The sequence below is a fragment of the Chanodichthys erythropterus genome, chromosome 24, assembly GCF_024489055.1.
Source record: "Chanodichthys erythropterus isolate Z2021 chromosome 24, ASM2448905v1, whole genome shotgun sequence".
Classification (NCBI taxonomy): domain Eukaryota; kingdom Metazoa; phylum Chordata; class Actinopteri; order Cypriniformes; family Xenocyprididae; genus Chanodichthys; species Chanodichthys erythropterus.
The window spans coordinates 6,095,050-6,115,287 of NC_090244.1; the positions used below are offsets into that span (position 1 = coordinate 6,095,050).

The window sequence follows — 20,238 nt, forward strand, 5'->3', positions numbered from 1 at the left end:
ATCGCGAGAGTCAATGATTCAATAACCCATTCATAAATGCAGCCATTTGCATCGTTACTGAATGAATGACTCGATTACTCACTCATTAAGACAGTGACATACCTATGGAAGCTTGTTTCTGCTACTGAATAAAAAAAAAAGTGTGATATAAAGTCGCAATTGCATGTTATAGTCAGAATTGTGACAAATGCAATTCTGAGAAAAAAGTCAGAATTACATGATATTAAGTCGCAATTGTGAGTTAAAAAGTCAAAATTGTGAGAAATAGCAATTCTGAGAAAAAAAGTCATAATTGCATTATAGAAAGTCACAATTGTGTGTTATAAAGTCAGAATTGTGAGATATAAACGTGCAATTCTGAGGAAAAAAGTCAGTATTTTTTCCCCTCAGAATTGGACTTTACAACTCGCAGTTGCGAGTTTATAGCTATCAATTCTGAGAAAAGTCAGAATTTTGAGATCTAAACTCGCAATTGCGAGAAAAAAAGTCAGAATTGTGAGATAAAAGTCGCAAATTCATTTTAAATTGTTTTATTCTGTGGTGGAAATAAGTTTCCTTACATACCGCCACCTACTGGGAATTTTAGTTTAATATTTAAAAGTATCACTTAGTTTTTCCCATCTCTGCATATTGCTTTATGAAACATTTTTTATTTAAAACATTATTTATTTTATAAAGGTAAAAAATGAACTGGAAAATCAATTTTTGATTTTGAGCAGATATTGTCCCTTAATGGAAAAGGTATGACTGCAGTCTAAGTGGAAGAGAGGGGGTATGCAGAAGGATGTTAAATGCCTCAGGGGGTACGACTCTCTAAAAAGTTTGGGAACCACTGCTCTAAAACATCCTATAAACCACTCTGTAGAAGCAAAGCAACTACCCAAAACACCATAGAAACCCACTAAAACATACTGGCAACACCCTAGCAAGCACAAGAACACCGTTGCAACCTCCTAGAACATCCTAGCAACACCCTAGAAATCACCCAGAGCACCATAGCAACCCCTCAGAACATCCCAACAACCAGCAAAATAGTCATTACTGTAAAAAGACGAGGTTGACGCACAAACACATTATGGCTACAACAGTTGGTGAAGGTCACTACAGGTTGGCTTGACCATGGTGCTCAATCTCTCGGCCCATTCATCCCTTCAGAGAAACATTCTTCAAATTAAAAAGCCTAACGAAGCTCAAACCTGGGCGGCTGTTTTATGATGTTAACCTGCCATTCCCTGGAGTTCCATCGACGCTGCGAAGTGATAACGCACTCACCCTGAGGGTTGAGTTAATTTCAGCTCTCACATTCATTTACATAAAAACCCCTGCCCTTCTATTGGCAGTTTTCATCTTTTTTCCCTTCTCCCTGCTGATCACGAAGCTCATTTATTACAAATTCCATTTCTTCACGTAAATGCATCTGCCCTTTTTAGTTCATACCCTTAAACAATTCTTTTTAATTTGGAATGGTGGCTTAAATTGGTTTGCGTTGTTTGCCCTCTTTTCGGGAAGTGGTTTGTTATTCTTTTACTTTGTCCTAAGGACATTTTTGCTCTTGTATGATTTGTTTCAGCAGTGGTTTAGGTGTAACTCGGGTGTAGATAGATTCAAAAGTGTGACCAATCACCAATAAATCAGATCTCTGCAATGTCTCAATTGTTTCTCCTAGACAGTAAAAGAGACTTCTGAATGTGTTTGCAAGCTTGATTGATTCTGTAGGGAACAACACCACACTTTTTTTAATGTCTCAATTGTTTCTCCTAAACAGCAAAGAGCTTAAATGGACAGAAAATGTAGACTTTTGCTTGGTTTGATAAAAAGAATCGCAAATGAGGTCTATGTAACATCTCAGTTGTTTCTCCTAAACAGCAATGAGTTTAAATGGAGACCAAATGGAGGCTTGGGAGTGAAAGTGTGCCCCTATAGGAGAGAAAAATAACCAATGAGACTAAATGGAAAGGAAATGGAGACTTTTGCTTCTGTCTGAAGTGTGATTGACCCTGAAGGAGAGAAAAATCACAAATACAATCTCCAATATCTCAACTGTTTAGGTTAAATGGAGCAATAATTGAGACTTTTTTCTTGTGTCCAAAAGTGTGACTGACCCTGTAGAAGACAGACCCTGAAAAAAAGACCCTAGAAATCTCACAAGTCTCCTCTAAAGTCTCCAATCAAAAGTCAGTTCAATATAAACTCATCAAAGTCTCCCAAAACCAAATGATCTGAGCTGTCATCCACATCTTCTCAATTGACTCTTTCTGTCAACAGTTGTTTTGTGCATGTTCGAGGAATCTGAGGAGAAACATCAAGACAAAGTTGATGCTGAAATTAAAACTCCATCAACTTTCCTGAGCTATGAAAGAGCAATCTCTGAGCAATCCAATTTTGCTCAGAGATTTACTTTGGGATTGGGTTTAGGAGCACTATAGGAGCAAAGACCATCTCAATGCATCTGCCTGCAGGTGCTTGAAAGGAATCATATAATATTTAACCTCTAATATAGGAAGATAAATGACTGCATTTACTGACAGCGCTAGACCTGAAAGGACATTTCAGCAGCTCTAACTCAATACTGAGCTCATGGACACAAAGGAAATGGGACGTGGACATATAGATCAGCGACAGAGACTTCGCTTAAGAATCACACATATATCTTCAGGGATCCAATTACCTTGACATGTGTGTTTGTAATGCAGGACAGAAGGTCAAGACACACTGGCCTGCGTCCATTAATTCTGTTATGACCATCAGCGCGGAGAGCAGCCTTGGAGGAAACTTAGCCGTCTGTCTCAATTAAGGCAAATGACGAAACAGAATTAAGATGCTAATTTGTTGGGGTGTTGAATTTCGTGGTTAAGCAAGTATAAAGGTGAGGTCAATTAGTAGTGCTTGCTACGACAAACACTTATATGGTTGCTCATACTTAGGGCGTGTTCCATGAACATGAATGATAGCACAAGCCATGCTATTTTCACTTGGTGGACAATAAAACAGCTAAAAAAAATCTCTTACACCATGTCCTAATCAGACTTGACGTGACAACATGACATGAGAAAGATATCGTTTAAATGTTACCAGAGTTTTTGTCCTAACCAGAAACCCCCTATCAACCACACAGAACACACTAGAAACCACAAAACGCCCTAGAGACCCGATAATACACACTGGCAACCTCACATAACTCCCTAAAACCACATTGGACACACTAGAAACCTCAAAGAAAACATTAGAAACCACAGAATGCCATAGAAACCCATTTAAACACCCTTGCACCTACATAGAATACCCTAGAAACCCCCTAGAACAGTGTTTCTCAACTCCAGTCCTCGGGACCCACTGCTCTGCACATTTTGTATGTATCCCTTATTTAACACACCTGATTTCGATCATCAGCTCGTTAGGAGAGTCTGCATGAACTGAACTGAGTGTGTCAGATAAGAGAAACATACAAAATGTGCAGAGCAGTGGGTCCCGAGGACTGGAGTTGAGAACCACTGCCCTAGAACACCATATCACTCATTCAAAACACCCTATAAACTCCATAGAACAGTAACAACTATTCAGAACACCCTATAAACCCCCAGAATATCCTACCAACACCCTAGTGATGACCCAGAACAACTAGCAATCATCCAGAACATACTACAAACCCCTTAAAACACCATAGCAAACACTCAGAACACCATAGAAACCACACAGAATCCTACCAACACTCTAGTGATGACCCAAAATACCCTAGCAATCATCTAGAACAAACCACAAAAAGCCCTAAACTGGATAATACACACTGGCAACCTCACATCCCAGAAACCACAGAAAGCCCTAGAACACCCTAGAAACTACAGAGACCACAATAGAAGCCTCACAGAACACTCTAAAAAACCCCAAAAAAAAAACACCTTAGAAACCACTTAGAACACCATGTAAACTACATAAAACACACTAAAAACCTCACAGAACACCCTAGAAACCACAAAACACCCTAGAAACCACATAGAACACACTAGAAACCTCACAGAACACTCGAAACACCATAGAAACCCCTTAGAACATGACAGAAGCAACATAGAACAAACTAAAAAACACAAAATGCCATAGAAACCCCTTAGAACACAACAGAAACTGCCGAGAACACGCTAGAAACCGCACAGAACACTCCAGAAACCACAAAACGCCATAGAAACACCTTAGAACACCATAGAAACCACATAGAACACCCTAGAAAGCACAAAAGCCCTAGAAACCCCTTTGCACACCCTAGCACCCACATAGAACACCCTAGAAACCCCCAAGAACACCATATCTATATCATTCAAAACACCCTATAACCTCCATACAAACAGTACTAACCATTCAGAACACCATAGAAACCCAAAGAACTTCCAAACAACACCATAGTGATGACCCGGAACACCTACAGTAGCAAACATCTAGAATGTACTAGAACCCCCCCTAGAATACCATAGCAAACACTCAGAACACCATATCACTCATTCGAAACTCCATAGAACAGTAGCAACCATTCAGAACACCCTAGAAACCCCCAGAACATCCTACCAACACCCCAGTGATGACCCAGAAGACCTAGCAATCATCTAAAATGTACAAGAAACCACATAAAACACCATATCACTCATTCAAAACACCCTAGAAACTCCATAGAACACTAGCAAGCATTCAGAACACCATAGAATCCACCATAACATTCTACCAACACTCTAGTGACGACCCTGGAAAATCCCTAGAACACCCTAGCAACCACCCAGAACACCCTGGAAACCCCCTAAAAACCCTAGCAACCAACCTAACATCTAAGGTCAATAAATAAATTATAGTATAATCATGTAAAAGCTGATTTTTGATAGTTAACAGTGTTTTTTTGTACATGTAAATACATGATTGAACATTATCACAGGACACAACATACATTCCCACTGACTAAAGCGCACACAGGTCTTATGAAAGAAACTCCAAACGAACAGCTGATATCTGGGGCAAAGCAGTTTCTTGGCTGAAGGGCGGAAAAATAAAAGGCTCTGCGCTCCCTTGTTTAAGCACGATGAAAGACAAAAACCTTTTCATTAAAACATGTAGAGGGAAACTTTTCCCTGACACAAAACTTCTTCGAGAGACAGAGTCTTTAAACTCTGATTAGGGTGACCGAATTCCTGCTCTGTCTCTCTCATTGTACGGCATGTAGCTTCAAAGATTCGTTTGCTTATGCATGCAAATCGCTCACATCCAGCCCCAAAAACCGTCTGTTGCCATACAAATTCCCTCAGATGTGCGGTTATAGGTCATCGCGTGCGGATCCGGTCTCCTGTCCCCGTGCGGCGGGCTCTTTCATCCATCACACGCGCCGTTAATCCGGCCGCTAATCCTGAAATTTGCGCAGGATCAAAGTGCTGCGGCTCGACATCACGCAATACCGGCGCAGCAGGGCTCAACACCAATGGGCTCAGAGCCACTGCGGCCCACTCCAACAGGACATTGAGGGCCGACAGAAAAAACAAACTCTTTACCTGACGACAGATACAGAATTAGCCGAGGGCAAATGTGGTCTCAAAACGTGTCAATAAATAATAAAGAAACAAGTAATGCACTAATGAAGCGAAAACATCTGGAGGAATCCAAGCGGAGAGCCAGGAGTGTTAAATTATAACTGTACTGAAGAACAGAGGGGTTTACCTCCAGGAGAGAGACAGACAGAGAGAAAAGAAGACTCATTAGCGTAGGTTTATTATTGCCTGAGAGAGATAATCCCGTTTTCTCCTCAGTCAGGCGAAGGAACAAAACACCTTCAGCTCGACGTCTGCAGGAAAAACGGCCTTGTTAGATCTCACAAGCTCTCAGATTCACTGCCTGCTGCTTCAAGGCAAGTCCACACGTGTCTTTCACCTGCGCCACTGAAGATTACAGGACACGGTTGGGTTCAAGCTGTCAAATACACAAAAAGCCATGTTTCAAGCAGAACACAAGGACCCAAACACGGAATGGGTGGAGTTATTAGAGGTCTGCACAAAACTTGTGTCTTTATTACAGATGGATCATTTTTAGTTGTAGACTGACTGGTAGTTCACATACTCCAACATGCTGCATGAATTCAGTATTGTGTAATTTCATAATCTGAATGAAGGCAAATAACACACACACACACACACACACATATATATATATATATAACGTTAACAAACGTTGTCATGTTTAAAACTGATAAAAACGTAGACCCCACTACATTGGTATTTAAATAATATATGCTTATGTTGAACTTTACTCTTGTAAAAACAGACGCTGTAAGCAGGACATAAAGTATTGAATGAAACTGTCTCTGAAACGTCAGTGTATTAGTCAAATATTGCATTTATTTCACTTCAGCTGTGATAAAGTATGCAAACGCAGCGCGAGCGTCGCTACGAGAAGCAGAAAGTGTCCGACTTCATGTAGAGCTGGACGATTATGACCTAAAATCAAAACCGTGATTAATTGAACATTTTACCTCGATTACGATTAATGAACGATTATTTTGTTTGTTTGTTTTTTCCCCCCCTCATAGTTCACTTACAAATTTGTACTGTTAATAGGCTTGACTATTAAAGGTGGGATATTTTTTCCTTTTGAAAGAGTGATCATAACAGCTCACTTTCAGCAGTTATTTTATCTATGGTTCGATCGTCTAAATCGTTTAAATCGCTTGAATGTCTAAATTGGCAAACCTTAAAACACATACAACTGACAAAGTGTAATGAAGACGTAAGGCTCACAGCTCGCGCGCCGTCTCTGTGTGTTGACTCGGCGTTCACCTGCGTGTTGACTGGACGGGGCGGAGTCACGTGGCTACAAGCGCGCTAGTATGTTTTTAAGTGGGAAGTACTAACAGGATTAAAAAAAAACGAAATAACGTTCTGAATTTCTGATTACTTTTCGATTAATCGTCCAGCCCTAACTTCGTCTCTGTTTTCAGCTACTCTCGCCGATTCGTTGCATCCAGCCGTAGCCGATGTCGAACACACCTATCGACGGACAGATAGGCAGACGGATAGCTGGATGTGGTCCGCAGCGCTCCTGTGAGCCGAAGAGGTCTGAAAGTGCGCAGTGAAGTTCCCGTCAGAGTCTCCATTGAATTTCCATATGAGTGATTATCCCGACCGGCTCTTCATTTATTTTCATTTGATGGAGCGCGCAAGCGGTTCGCCATGGCGACAAGGCCAGCGGTGTGAGCCATTAACAATCTGGCCTGAGGACTAGACTGTGGCAGGAGCGCACCTCTGCTGTGTGTGTGTGTGCCCATCCATGTCTGGGCTCATCTGACCGTTTATTGTTCCACTCAACACTGCTGCCAGCTGTGTTCTGCACACACACACACACACACACACACACACACACACACACACACACACACACACACACACACACACACACACACACACACACACACACACACACACACACACACACACACACACACACACACACACACACTTCTGCATTTCAGGATTGGATCCAGCACTTACTGGTCCTCTTTGCACCTTCTGGCGAAGCCAAGTCTCCGCTGGGAACGCAGGAATTGTGTGTGGATGGCGGACACAGCTGGCCCAGGCCAAACAAGATTAAATATGGAACGGTGGAGAGAAATTCTCCACCAATCCCTTTCTATTATCCGTCCATCCTTTCCTCCGTGCCTTTCTCTCTCCCTCCGATTTCTCATTTCTTTTCCCCTCATTTTTCAGTCACACACTTCAAACTGTTGTGACGCCACCGTGAATCTATTACACACCTTATTGTCTCTAATGAAGTAGCTTTGCATCCATTAAGTCAGTTGAACCATGAAGCTTGATTTTTCTACTGCGGCTCCATTTCACAGAGAAGTGAGAGGAGTTTCTTTCATTTTTGGCCTTTTAGACAGATTTATTGATGGGGATAATATTATGGGGACAATATAAGATGATGAGAAATTTAAATAAATAAATAAAATACTACTTATACTATATATTATATATATATATATATATATATATATATATATATATATATATATATATATATATATATATATATATATATATATATATATATAAAGCATCTTTTAATATAGAATAAAAAAATGTAATTCAAATAAAGTCTAATAAAAAATTTAATGAATGATGGTAACTTTCCAGTCTGAACAAAGGCAAAAGCACACACAAACACACACTGTCTCTCTCACACACTCTCACTATCTCTCTCTCAAGCACACACGCATATATATATAAACCCGATTCCAAAAAAGTTGGGACACTGTACAAATTGTGAATAAAAAAGGAATGCAATAATTTACAAATCTCATAAACTTATATTTTATTCACAATAGAATATAGATAACATATTAAATGTTGAAAGTGAGACATTTTGAAATGTCATGCCAAATATTGGCTCATTTTGGATTTCATGAGAGCTACACATTCCAAAAAAGTTGGAACAGGTAGCTATAAGAGGCCGGAAAAGTTAAATGTACATATAAGGAACAGCTGGAGGACCAGTTTGCAACTTATTAGGTCAATTGGCAACATGATTGGGTATAAAAAGAGCCTCTCAGAGTGGCAGTGTCTCTCAGAAGTCAAGATGGGCAGAGGATCACCAATTCCCCCAATGCTGCGGCGAAAAATAGTGGAGCAATATCAGAAAGGAGTTTCGCAGAGAAAAAGTGCAAAGATTTTGAAGTTATCATCATCTACAGTGCATAATATCATCCAAAGATTCAGAGAATCTGGAACAATCTCTGTGCGTAAGGGTCAAGGCTGGAAAACCATACTGGATGCCCATGATCTTCGGGCCCTTAGACGGCACTGCATCACATACAGGAATGCTACTGTAATGGAAATCACAACGTGGGCTCAGGAATACTTCCAGAAAACATTGTCGATGAACACAATCCACCGTGCCATTCGCCGTTGCCGGCTAAAACTGTATAGATCAAAAAAGAAGCCATATCTAAACATGATCCAGAAGCGCAGGCGTTTTCTCTGGGCCAAGGCTCATTGTAAATGGACTGTGGCAAAGTGGAAAACTGTTCTGGGGTTGCATGATTGCGTGTGGCATGGGCAGCTTACACATCTGGAAAGGCACCATCAATGCTGAAAGGTATATCCAAGTTCAAGAACAACATGTGCTCCCACCCAGATGTCGTCTTTTTCAGGGAAAACCTTGCATTTTCCAACATGACAATGCCAGACCACATACTGGAATTTTTTGGAATCGGGTGTATATATATATATATATATATATATATATATATATATATATATCTATATATATATATATATATATATATATATATAGTATAGAGTGTAACTGAATGCAGTAAACACTATAATACAGCAAATACAGCAGCAGGAGAGAAGAGAAAAAAAGAGGGAGCACTTTTGTTTGGCTTGTGAAATCAGGGTCAAAGGTCAGAGTCAAGTAGTGACTGAGCTCTGAATGTGTGTGTGTTTAGACTCTTCCAAACATCAGAGCGTGCCTGTAACACTTGTGTGCTTTGAACCGGCCATCAGCATCTTCAGGCGGAATGTCAACACGATGAGAGCAGGAGAAATCGGATTCTCCTCCCGCTGGCTGCTAAATAAATAAAGCCAATAAAAGCTTTGCAGGTCACTGACAGTGATACACACCGCTGCTCTGCTGGGACATGGGGACCAGGAGTCTGTGTGTGTTTATAACTATTACATGCCACAATAACATAGAACATTCACCGATTTTACCAGGGATCTTTCACTTTTAAAATAATAATAATTATAACAATAGCAGGGGGGTTGCTCTTGTATGCTGAGCATGCTGCAAAACATGTTTTTCTTTCATCAGTATCTGTGTCTTTTACACTAAAAATATCATTTTTGTGATAGTGCTGTAGTGTGTTTTATGCATGTTTAGTGGTTCTGCTCATTCTGGTTTTGGAGTCTCCGACAGCACAAAACACTCAGCGCTCCCGAGCTGTCAGTCAAAGAGCCGCTGGGTAACTGCAATACAAACACAATTATCAGGCTGTGATGGTTCTGCATTACAGAGCCACCCGAACTCAGCAAATCCCCCTGGTCTCTACGCACTAATGAGAGCCTTTAACCAGACAGAGAGAGAGAGAGAGAGAGAGAGGGAGTAATACATTACTGCAAGAAATTTTTGTGGTGTTGGAATTTAAACTACCAGCATTCAAATAAGAAGAGTGCCTGTTCACATATAGTAGGTATCGATATAGCTCGAAAAATCATTCTGAAAAGAATATCAGTCCACACCACAACTATAATGATAACAGCACAGAGAAACATAATTGGAATCACTTTCAAAACTGTTTTTTTTTTCTCTAGCTGATGAACGATTAAAGCATTAACAGCTAATCAGAATCTATCAGACTTTAGCTTTTAAAGCGGCAGATGACAAAAGTGAAGTGAGCGCTTAGAACAAGAACAGTACTGGACGCTGGTATGAACGCTAATATAGTTATTGTTATTGTTGGTGTGAACAGGCCTTTAAAGTGTGATCATTCTTTGCGACAGATACATAGACAGACAGACAGATAGACAGATAGACAGACAGACAGACAGACAGACAGACAGACAGATAGATAGATAGACAGACAGACAGACAGACAACACAGACAGACAGACAGATAGATAGATAGATAGATAGATAGATAGATAGATGACAGATAGACAGACAGAAAGAGAGACAGACAGACAGACAGACAGAAAGAGAGACAGATAGAGAGACAGACAGAAGATAGACAGACGACAGACAGACAGACACATAGATAGATAGATAGATAGATAGATAGATAGACAGACAGACACAGAGACAGATAGATGGATAGACAGACAGATAGATAGATAGATATACACACAGATAAACAGACAGACAGACAGACAGACACATAGATAGACAAAACAGATACACACACACACACAGACGAAAGAAAGAGAGACAGATGATAGACAGACAGACAACAGACAGACAGACGAAAGATAGATAGATAGATAGATAGATACATAGATAGACAGACACAAACAGATAGATAGACAGACAGACAAAAGATAGACAGACAGACAGAAAAGATAGATAGACAGACAGACACACAGATAGACAAGACAGATAAACAGACAGATAGACAGACAGACACACAGACACACACACACACACAGACGAAAGATAAGATAGACAGATGACAGACAGACAGACAGACAGACAGACAGACAGACAGACAGATAGATAGATAGATAGATAGATAGATAGATAGATAGATAGATAGACAGACAGACAGACAGACGAAAGATAGACAGACAGACAGACAGAAAAGATAGATAGATAGACAGACAGACACACAGATAGACAAGACAGATAAACAGACAGATAGACAGACAGATAGACAGACACACAGACACACACACACACACACACAGATGAAAGATAAGATAGACAGATAGACACAGACAGACAGACACAAACAGATAGATAGATAGATAGACAGACAGACAGACAGACGAAAGATAGACAGACAGACAGACAAAAGATAGACAGACAGACAGACAGATAGATAGATAAACAGAAAACTTCTCTGCCACAAAAATTGTCAAATGTTCTGCTACAAATAACAAGTAAAACTAGATTCAACTGAATTATTTTACCATTTTTACAACTTATTTTCATTTATCTGCAGTACTGTAAAGTTTTGCAACAAATCATGGGATGAAAGAAAACTTTGCAGCGTGCTGCACGCCACTGATAAACATGACACACACTTCAGGCCAACAATACCCTTCATTTGAATCCAGCCCATGTCGTGTCCTGAACCCATTCATCCTCTCTCTCCTTCCCCATAATTACTAGCACTACAACTTTCACCAATTAAGTTCATGTGCAGCTCACACACCTAAGGCAAACCCCTGACCACACACTCACACACATTTACAAATGCATGCAAATGAAGATTAACGTTCACGAGCGCTCGGGACCCGCACAGCGGTTTGGAGAGAGCAGCAGTTGATTAGCTCCGTCGAGACAGGCCTGACCTTTCCTTAAGATCAACATACATGCGTCTGCGCTTTCACAACATCCCTCTCCACGAAATGTCACCGCTGTAAACGAGCAGACACCCGCCAGTCCACTCGCCGGCCGTCCGGGCCCTTTCTGTCCCCTCAGCACTTCTGAAAGTCTCCGGCCGAAAAGCACAAACTCCAACAAAAGCGGCTCAAAACAAAGAGGTCAGATATAAAGCGCGGATGCTGCAACACCGCACGCTCTCCTACTATGCTAAGGTGATTCTCGCGATTTTTTTCTGCACAGGCCAGCAATTCTCGCACACGTTTATCTCTCGCACACCTGGTTCAGGCCAGAGCAGGTGTCATAAGGACAGTGGCTACCGGTCACGCCTGACCCCTCCTGTCATCCCGCGCTCTAAAAATAGCGCTTCTGCTTCCCTCGGCAGCGCTATAAGTAGCTAGCGCGCATCCAAACAGACTGACATCTGATCCTTAATTATATTTCTCTCCTGCTTTGGTGCTGGTGGGATTCATATCACATTAGTTCTGCTTTAGCGGCTGTCCTCCCTCTCTCTGTCCATCTCTCTGTTGATCTAGTGGGCGATAGTGGCGAGTGACGCTCAGACGTGTCGGATAATTAGGTTCTAAAATCAGGGAGATGATCAGGGAACTGTCACTCACAGCAGGCGGCGGGCGGTCAGGAGCGACCCAGGCTAGCGTGGGCCAACCTCCATTCAGAGAGATGATTCTTTCAGTAATGCTTTAGAAATGTTTTTAAAAGGGTTGTATTGTACATCACAGCTTCTTGAATTCAAAAAGAATAAATTGATGGCCCAACAGACGCTTTCATTACTACTTCATGATCTAGTTTTAACTCTGACTCTCTTGCAGGATAAATAAAATACCATCTCAATTTAACAGAATATTATTCATTTATAAAAACAAGCAAGAATTCAATTTACTAAATAGGGTTTATGGTGAAATTAATGCGTATCTTTGAAAACAAGAGAATAGCTTCTTATTAAATTGTTTATGCTTTTTATTTTTGTCTCTTTGGAATCAAGTGGTATGTGGACTACTGATGATAGGCAAAGGATATTTTTTGTTTGGAAAAATGATTGATTTATTAAAAATGCTGTATTATTCATGCCAGGCCAGTAGATGGAGATGTTGCATGAGGTCACTGTTTTCACAACCTCACGTTTTTGTAGTTTAAACAAAGACGATAACTGTATCGTTTTCAAAAACGTGCGCTTTGACACCCGTTTTTAAAAGTTTGCATTTTTAGGTCCCCAAAACGCTGTTGTCGTGTAAATGAATGACCAAAACGAATAAAAAGTTTTCTGCTTTTAGTTGAAAATGGTGGCTCCTTAATGTATTGTTTAACAAAAATGCTGACCGTCTACGACTCTATTAGCACCGCAGTTCACTCCATCTCACCCAGAAAAAGCACACAAATCAAGATTAAAGGATGAGTCCACTTTCAAATAAAATTTTCGGGATAATTTACTCACTCCCATGTCATCTAAGACGTCCATGTCCTTCTTTCTTTAGTCGAAAAGAAATTAAGGTTTTTGATGAAAATATTCCAGGATTATTCTCCTTGTAGAGGACATCGATGCACTTTCGTATTCTTCAAAAAGCTTACGCTGTATGTCCTATGCCTTCCCTTTTCTACTAATGGAACGAACGCAGCGCCAGTTCCATTTTTTCCGTAAGTAGAATAGGGAAGGCGTAGGACATACAGCGTAAGCTTTTTGAAGAATACGAAAGTGCGGTTTTGCCGGAAGCAGTTGGAAGGCGATCATTTGTTTATATAAAGCATATACATTTACATTTTTTTCTAAAATGACTGATCGGTTCACTAGATAAGACTCTTATTCCTCGTCTGGTATCGTTTAAAGCTCTTTGAAGCTGCACTGAAACTGTAATTTTGACCTTCAACCGTTTGGGCTCCATTGAAGTCCACTATAAGGAGAATAATCCTGGAATGTTTTCATCAAAAACCTTAATTTCTTTTCGACTGATGAAAGAAAGACATGAACATCTTGGATGACATGGGGGTGAGTAAATTATCAGGAAAATTTTATTTGAAAGTGAACTAATCCTTTAATAAATATGCGTTAAATATCTCCGGAACATTGTTTGTCTGATGACCGTCAGAATGACAGTTGACAGATGTGAAGAACGTGATAACTTCTTGTTACGATGAACACAGCGGATATATTCACCTCAGAGAAGAAGGTACGTGGATTGTATTTCATGTCCATTTTTTGTCAACCTTGATTTCTCACAACTTGTTTGCTTTTTCTGGGCGAGACGGAATGAACCACGGCGCTAACAGAATCTTACGAAAGCACACGTCGCGTAGCTTTGCACAGAAGATCCATGGCAAAAGGCCAGGATTTTCTTTAAATAATACATTAAATGTCATATCATAAATCCCCAGAACACTTGTTATATACAGCACGTTTTGCATGGGATCATTCTGTGATACTTTTAGTGTTTTTTTATCACCCCTTAACTGTCACCGTCCCGCTAGCAGGACGCGTTTTTATTTATTTATATCATATTTTAGTAATCATCATAAGTTAGGTATCATTCGAAAGCTTAACATAGAATTCATCCTGTGAAAAACATTTCGAAATTGAACATTGCGTTACCATGTAAATGGTACTTTAAATCCTTTTAGCGGCCTCCTCCCCCTAGTGGGCGCTGTCATGTTTCATATTAAAAAAATTATTTGACAAAATTTACTTTTTTAATCTTGACAAAACATTTCGTCAGAAATGTCTGAATCTCAAGCTTCCATATTTGCTGTCTGTTTCATGATATTTGGACAGAAATTTAATATTTTGTTACAGGAGAATGCATAAAAAAAATTACAATGAAATGTAGATGACACCCGGTGGTTATTTTCGGTACAACGCCTAAACAAAATCTCATGGGAACTTCAATTTTTGTGATATTAACTTCAAATTTGGAACACAACTTGGTTAGCATAATGGCATAGTGGCTTCGATTTTATATCAATTTTAGAGTAAAATAATTTTGTAAAATATACATATTTTATATAATATTAAAGAAATAGTACAGTAAATTTGATTTACAGTAAATTTAAACTTCTATAACTTTTTCATACTTTGAAGTGTTTTCACTTCAGCAATTTGCTGAGTGTCTTATTTAAAACGTAGGTCTATATTCCGAAGATTTCTTTAATTACAACGATTTAAGTTAAGCTGCATTTTCACATATTCACTGCCATCACGGATGAGCGCAAGCGGGACATTTTTTTTAAATTCTCATTTTGTGTTCAATGAAAGAAAAAAGAGCATACGGCATTAGAACAACACCAGAGAGAGTAAATGATTTTCATTTTAGGCTGAAATATCCCTTTAATGCAGTGGTTGAACTGAGGAGGTGTTTTACATTATTGAAACTAACTTTTACAGTCTTTCAAATCTCAAAGAGCAAGAAAAATCCTGTCTTTCATGATATGTCCCTTTTAAAGGAAAAGGAGACTTAAGGATGTGATACAAAGCAGTCGAAGTTCACAACTAAAATAAAGCCGTCTGAGGCACCTGAGATCTCCCTTTATTGTGCTGGCATTGGTTTAAATAAGTGGTAGAATTTCCCACATGACTAAACAGCGACGCACTCCAGATATGATCACACACATACTCGTTATCCTTTCATATCTTGCCTATAAGGAAATGTTGTAGGGCTCAGGCGGGTTTGGGCAACATCAAAGCCAGGCTTTAGCCGACACGCTACTGTTAAAATCTCTCTCGCCAGCTATCGACGCTCAACCTCGGCTCAGATAACTGTGCCGCCTGCCAGACGCTTGCTCTCATTCCCGAGCATTTATCTCCACAGCCTTCTGCTGATAATTACAGCCACCCTGAGCACACAAACACGGCTGTGATTATCACCTGTGGCATCAGCGGCTCATCCAAGCTCGGGGTCTGTCCCCGGTCCACTTCCAAAATCATCTCACAAGCACTCTAAACTTCGGGGTGAGCGCCATGTCCGAGGCCAAGCTGCACAAACATTCATTTTCAATTTGGTGGAGAAGGTCCAAATGGAAACTGATGATTCAATCCCTGAATGGAGTTCTAGATGGAGTTGACTTGCTCTATCTGTGTGTCTTGCTCTACTAAGTAAAGCCAATTTCTCTGCTCCTCTGGAGTCATGAGGAGACGTCTGACTGACAGAGCGAACAGAGACGACATATGCGTCTAGGTGTTTTTCAACTTTGGATACAGGGTAAACAGATTCTTTTTAAAATATGAAGGTCAAAAACTTTTTACAGGCTTTCATCGTTTGGCAAAGAAGCATTTTGCAAATGTGTCATATGTATAGGGTCCTATTATGTTATGCTTGTCTAGGACCCATACAGATGAAAAAAATAAAATCATAAACATATGAACATATTAAATTCAATTTCTTTTATTAAATTAAACAGTAAAAAGATTATATTAAATTAAAGTTTGGAAACTTATATATTTTTAATATTTTTGAAAGAAGTCTCTTATGCTCATCAAGCCTGAATTAATTTAATCAAAAATACAGAAAAAACAGAAATATTGTGAAATATTATTACAATTTAAAAATGTTTTTCTATTTTAATATACTTTAAATAGGGCTGTCAAAAGATTAATCGCAATTAATCGCATACAAAATAAACTGTGTGTAATTATTATGTAGATATGAATACAAACACATTCATGTATATACTTGAGAAATATTTACAAGTATATGTATTCATTTATATTTTTATATAATTTATATTATATATAAATAAAAATATTTTGTACATAACATATTTCTCTTAAATATACACATTCATTTGTTTGTGTGTGTGTGTGTGTGTATATTATATATATATATATATATATATATATATATATATATATATATATATATATATATATATATATATATATATATATATATATATATATATATAATACATACTTACACACAGAACACATATTATGCAAACTCAAACTTTTATTTTATTTGCGATTAATCGCAATTAATCGTTTGACAATCCTACACTAAAACATAATTTATTTCTGTGATCAAAGCTGGATTAATTTTTCAAATGCAATTTTTAGAAAGATTTTAAATAAAAAATATTATATTTAATATTAATAAAATACTATATTTAACTGTTTCACTTTAAATTAAAATAGTATATTTAATATAAAGAAACACTATATTTAATTGTTTAATTCAATAATTTAAATGTAATATTTAATTGAATTATATTTAATATAATTAAATAATACATGTAATTATCAGCACTTAGAATACATAAAAGGCCATTTGTTGTAAAAAAAAAAAAAATTAAAATGTAATTTTCACAGTACATAATTGAGATTTGGAAGAAAATAACACTGTTGGAAATGACATTTCAGAAAATAATAATAATAATAATAATAATAATAATAATAAATGTGTGTACAAAATTACAAACTTCTCCTGTGATGCATGCATGTCAACTGTTTGACATTGTTAAAAGAAAAAAAAAAAAGGAGTTTTAAGAGAGTTTACTTTCCAAAAGTCCACAGGGACAAATAGTTGAAGAAACACCTGTCTAAGAGTTTCCTCTGAAACGGCTCACATGAGACTCCTCACTAATGCTAAACGAAGCTCTATGCTAATGGAATCTCCCTTGGCATCTCTGTCACTTGTTTTAAACGTGACTGATAAACATTCAACACATCTTTCCACCGCTATCAATTACACACAAGACAGTTTAGTTCAGCAGCAGGGAATAATTCTGGTTTGGATCCAGTGAGAATGTCCTGAAGTTTTCAAGGATGATACATCATGTGGCAGATAGGGGGCATCGCTCTGACAATGTGATTGATGTCACGCCTACTGCTCTTTAAAGAATCAGTCACACAAAAATAAGTCTTTCATTTTCTCACCCTCTTGTTGTTACAAATACAACTGTTGTTGGTTTTGTCACTGAACAAAAAAATAACATTTTTGAAGACATATTTAAGAGCTTTAGATCATTTTGAACAGCATAATTGAATGTGTTCATCACGCAAAGATTTTTAATGACTCTCTATATCTGTGTGTGTGTGTGTGTACACACATATTATATATATATATATATATATATATATATATATATATATATATATATATATATATATATATATATAAACACATTTTATAACACATAACATATAAAATGCATTTATATTATAATTACCATATTTAAAACACATTTAAAACATTTTTCTAATATTCTTATATTATTACCTTATTTAGGTTATGCTTCAGCCATTTTAGTATTAATTTATTTTTAAATATTAAATAAAAATAATAAAATTATTTATTTATATATGTGTTAAATATGTGTTTCTTTATACATTTATATATGTTATGACATGTATTTGCCTTTCCCCACAGTTTTAATCATATTATCACTAAATTTAGATACATGTAAAAATGTGTACCACAGACAAGTGTGGAATAACATGAGGGAAGGTGTGTAAATAATGACATGAATTTTTAATTTTGGGTGAACTGTTCCTTTAAGCAGGGAAAAATCAACCACAGATGTTAATAATCTCAAATAGAGTAGGAAGACACTTACTTCCAAGGAGAAAATTGCTTTAATTGATGCTTGACATAAGAGTGAGGTGTATGTCTGTTCAACCTCCACAGCACTGAAAGAGAGAGAGAGAGGGAGAGAGAATGAGGTGTGTGCAACAAATTCAGATAAATCACACGGCTCCTATAATCTTGTCTCTCATTCAACTCGTCATTCTCTCTTCTACAGACCTGTTTAATCTGTAATGGAGCCTGGTTAGGGAGAGAATCAATGTAAGTACCCTTATTAGGGGATTTCAGAGGTGTAAATAAGTTAGAGCCTCTCAGCGAGGGCGGGGTGGAGGCCATGAAATCTTAATGTACTGTGGGCAGATGAGGTTTCTCCGGCAGGGGTTAGCATTTAGCATCACAGAAACACTTTCCTCTGTACTAAATGCACGCAGAGGCTATGCTTAAAAATCTAGTCTCCGAGGACGAGAACGCTTCGAGGCAGGAATGATTGTGAAAGAATGTCTGGGAAAGAACATGAAGAATCATTTTCACATATGAATTGGAAATCATTGAAAGTCTTTGGGTTGTGCTGGAGCAGACTTTACAGAGTGCTCACCTCTTGCATTGTTAATACAAGATCTTGAGCCAAAAATTGATGCACCTCTTGATGGAAATAAATGTTGTGATGTTATTTATATCAAGAGGTGCATCCATTTTTGGTCAAGATCCTGTATTGACAATGCAAGAGGTGAGCACTCCGTAAACATCCCAACAGCACTCCAGCACATCCCAAAAACGTTCAATTCTTAAGTATTTGCCTATTAAAATCCGGGTTTTATATATTATATAACATTAATTTAATCGCTACTTAAATCGACAAAATTAAAAAAAACATCAAATATTAGATCAAACTACCTCAGAATCAACTTTGACGTGATCAGACAAATTTGCACATGTATCTTGAAAAGCGGATGTTTAGGAAAGTGCTGTGGCAAATTTTTGTGCCATCTAGAGGTTTAGAAGAAAATAAAAGCAAAGGCACCTTTTGCCCTGTGGCGACTTAAGCCCCGCTGTACCCTATATTATATATATATTATACACACATACACACACTACCGTTCAAAAGTTTGGAAACATTACTATTTTTAATGTTTCTGAAAGAAGTCTCTTCTACTCATCAAGCCTGCATTTATTTGATCAAAAATACAGGAAAAAAAAAAAAAAGTAATATTGTAAAATATTCTTACAATTTAAAATAATGGTTTTCTATAATTTACTTTAAAATATAAGTTATGTCTGTGATGCAAAGCTGAATTTTCAGCATCATTAAATCCAGTCTTCAGTGTCACATGATCCTTCAGAAATCATTCTAATATGATGATTTATTACAATATCAGGATTCTTTGATGAATAAAAAGTTAAAAAAGAGCAGCATTTATTTAAATTCAATATTTTGTAACAATATACACTACTGTTCAAAAGTTTGGGGTCAGTATGTTTTTCTTTCTTTTTTTTTTTGGAAGAAATTAATACTTTTTTCAGCAAGGATGTATTAAATTGATAAAAAGAGATAATAAAGATTTTTATTGTTAGAAAATATTTATATTTTGAATAAATTCTGTTCTCTTTGACTATTCATCAATGAATCCTGAAAAAAGTATCACAGCTT

General features: G+C 37.8%; 1 protein-coding gene across 5 annotated transcripts in view; it reads right to left on the reverse strand.

Moving 5' to 3' along the window:
• Window positions 1-20,238, reverse strand: part of plxnb2b (plexin b2b) — a 195,003-nt gene that overhangs the window by 48,257 nt on the left and 126,508 nt on the right. For 3 of the 5 annotated variants that reach the window (XM_067379119.1, XM_067379118.1, XM_067379117.1), the window contains one exon: window positions 18,622-18,694. The exons of the other annotated variants lie outside the window; for them this stretch is intronic. The gene's annotated coding sequence lies outside the window, so the exon portion shown is untranslated. The remainder of the gene's footprint in view (window positions 1-18,621; window positions 18,695-20,238) is intronic. 5 annotated transcript variants of the gene reach the window in all.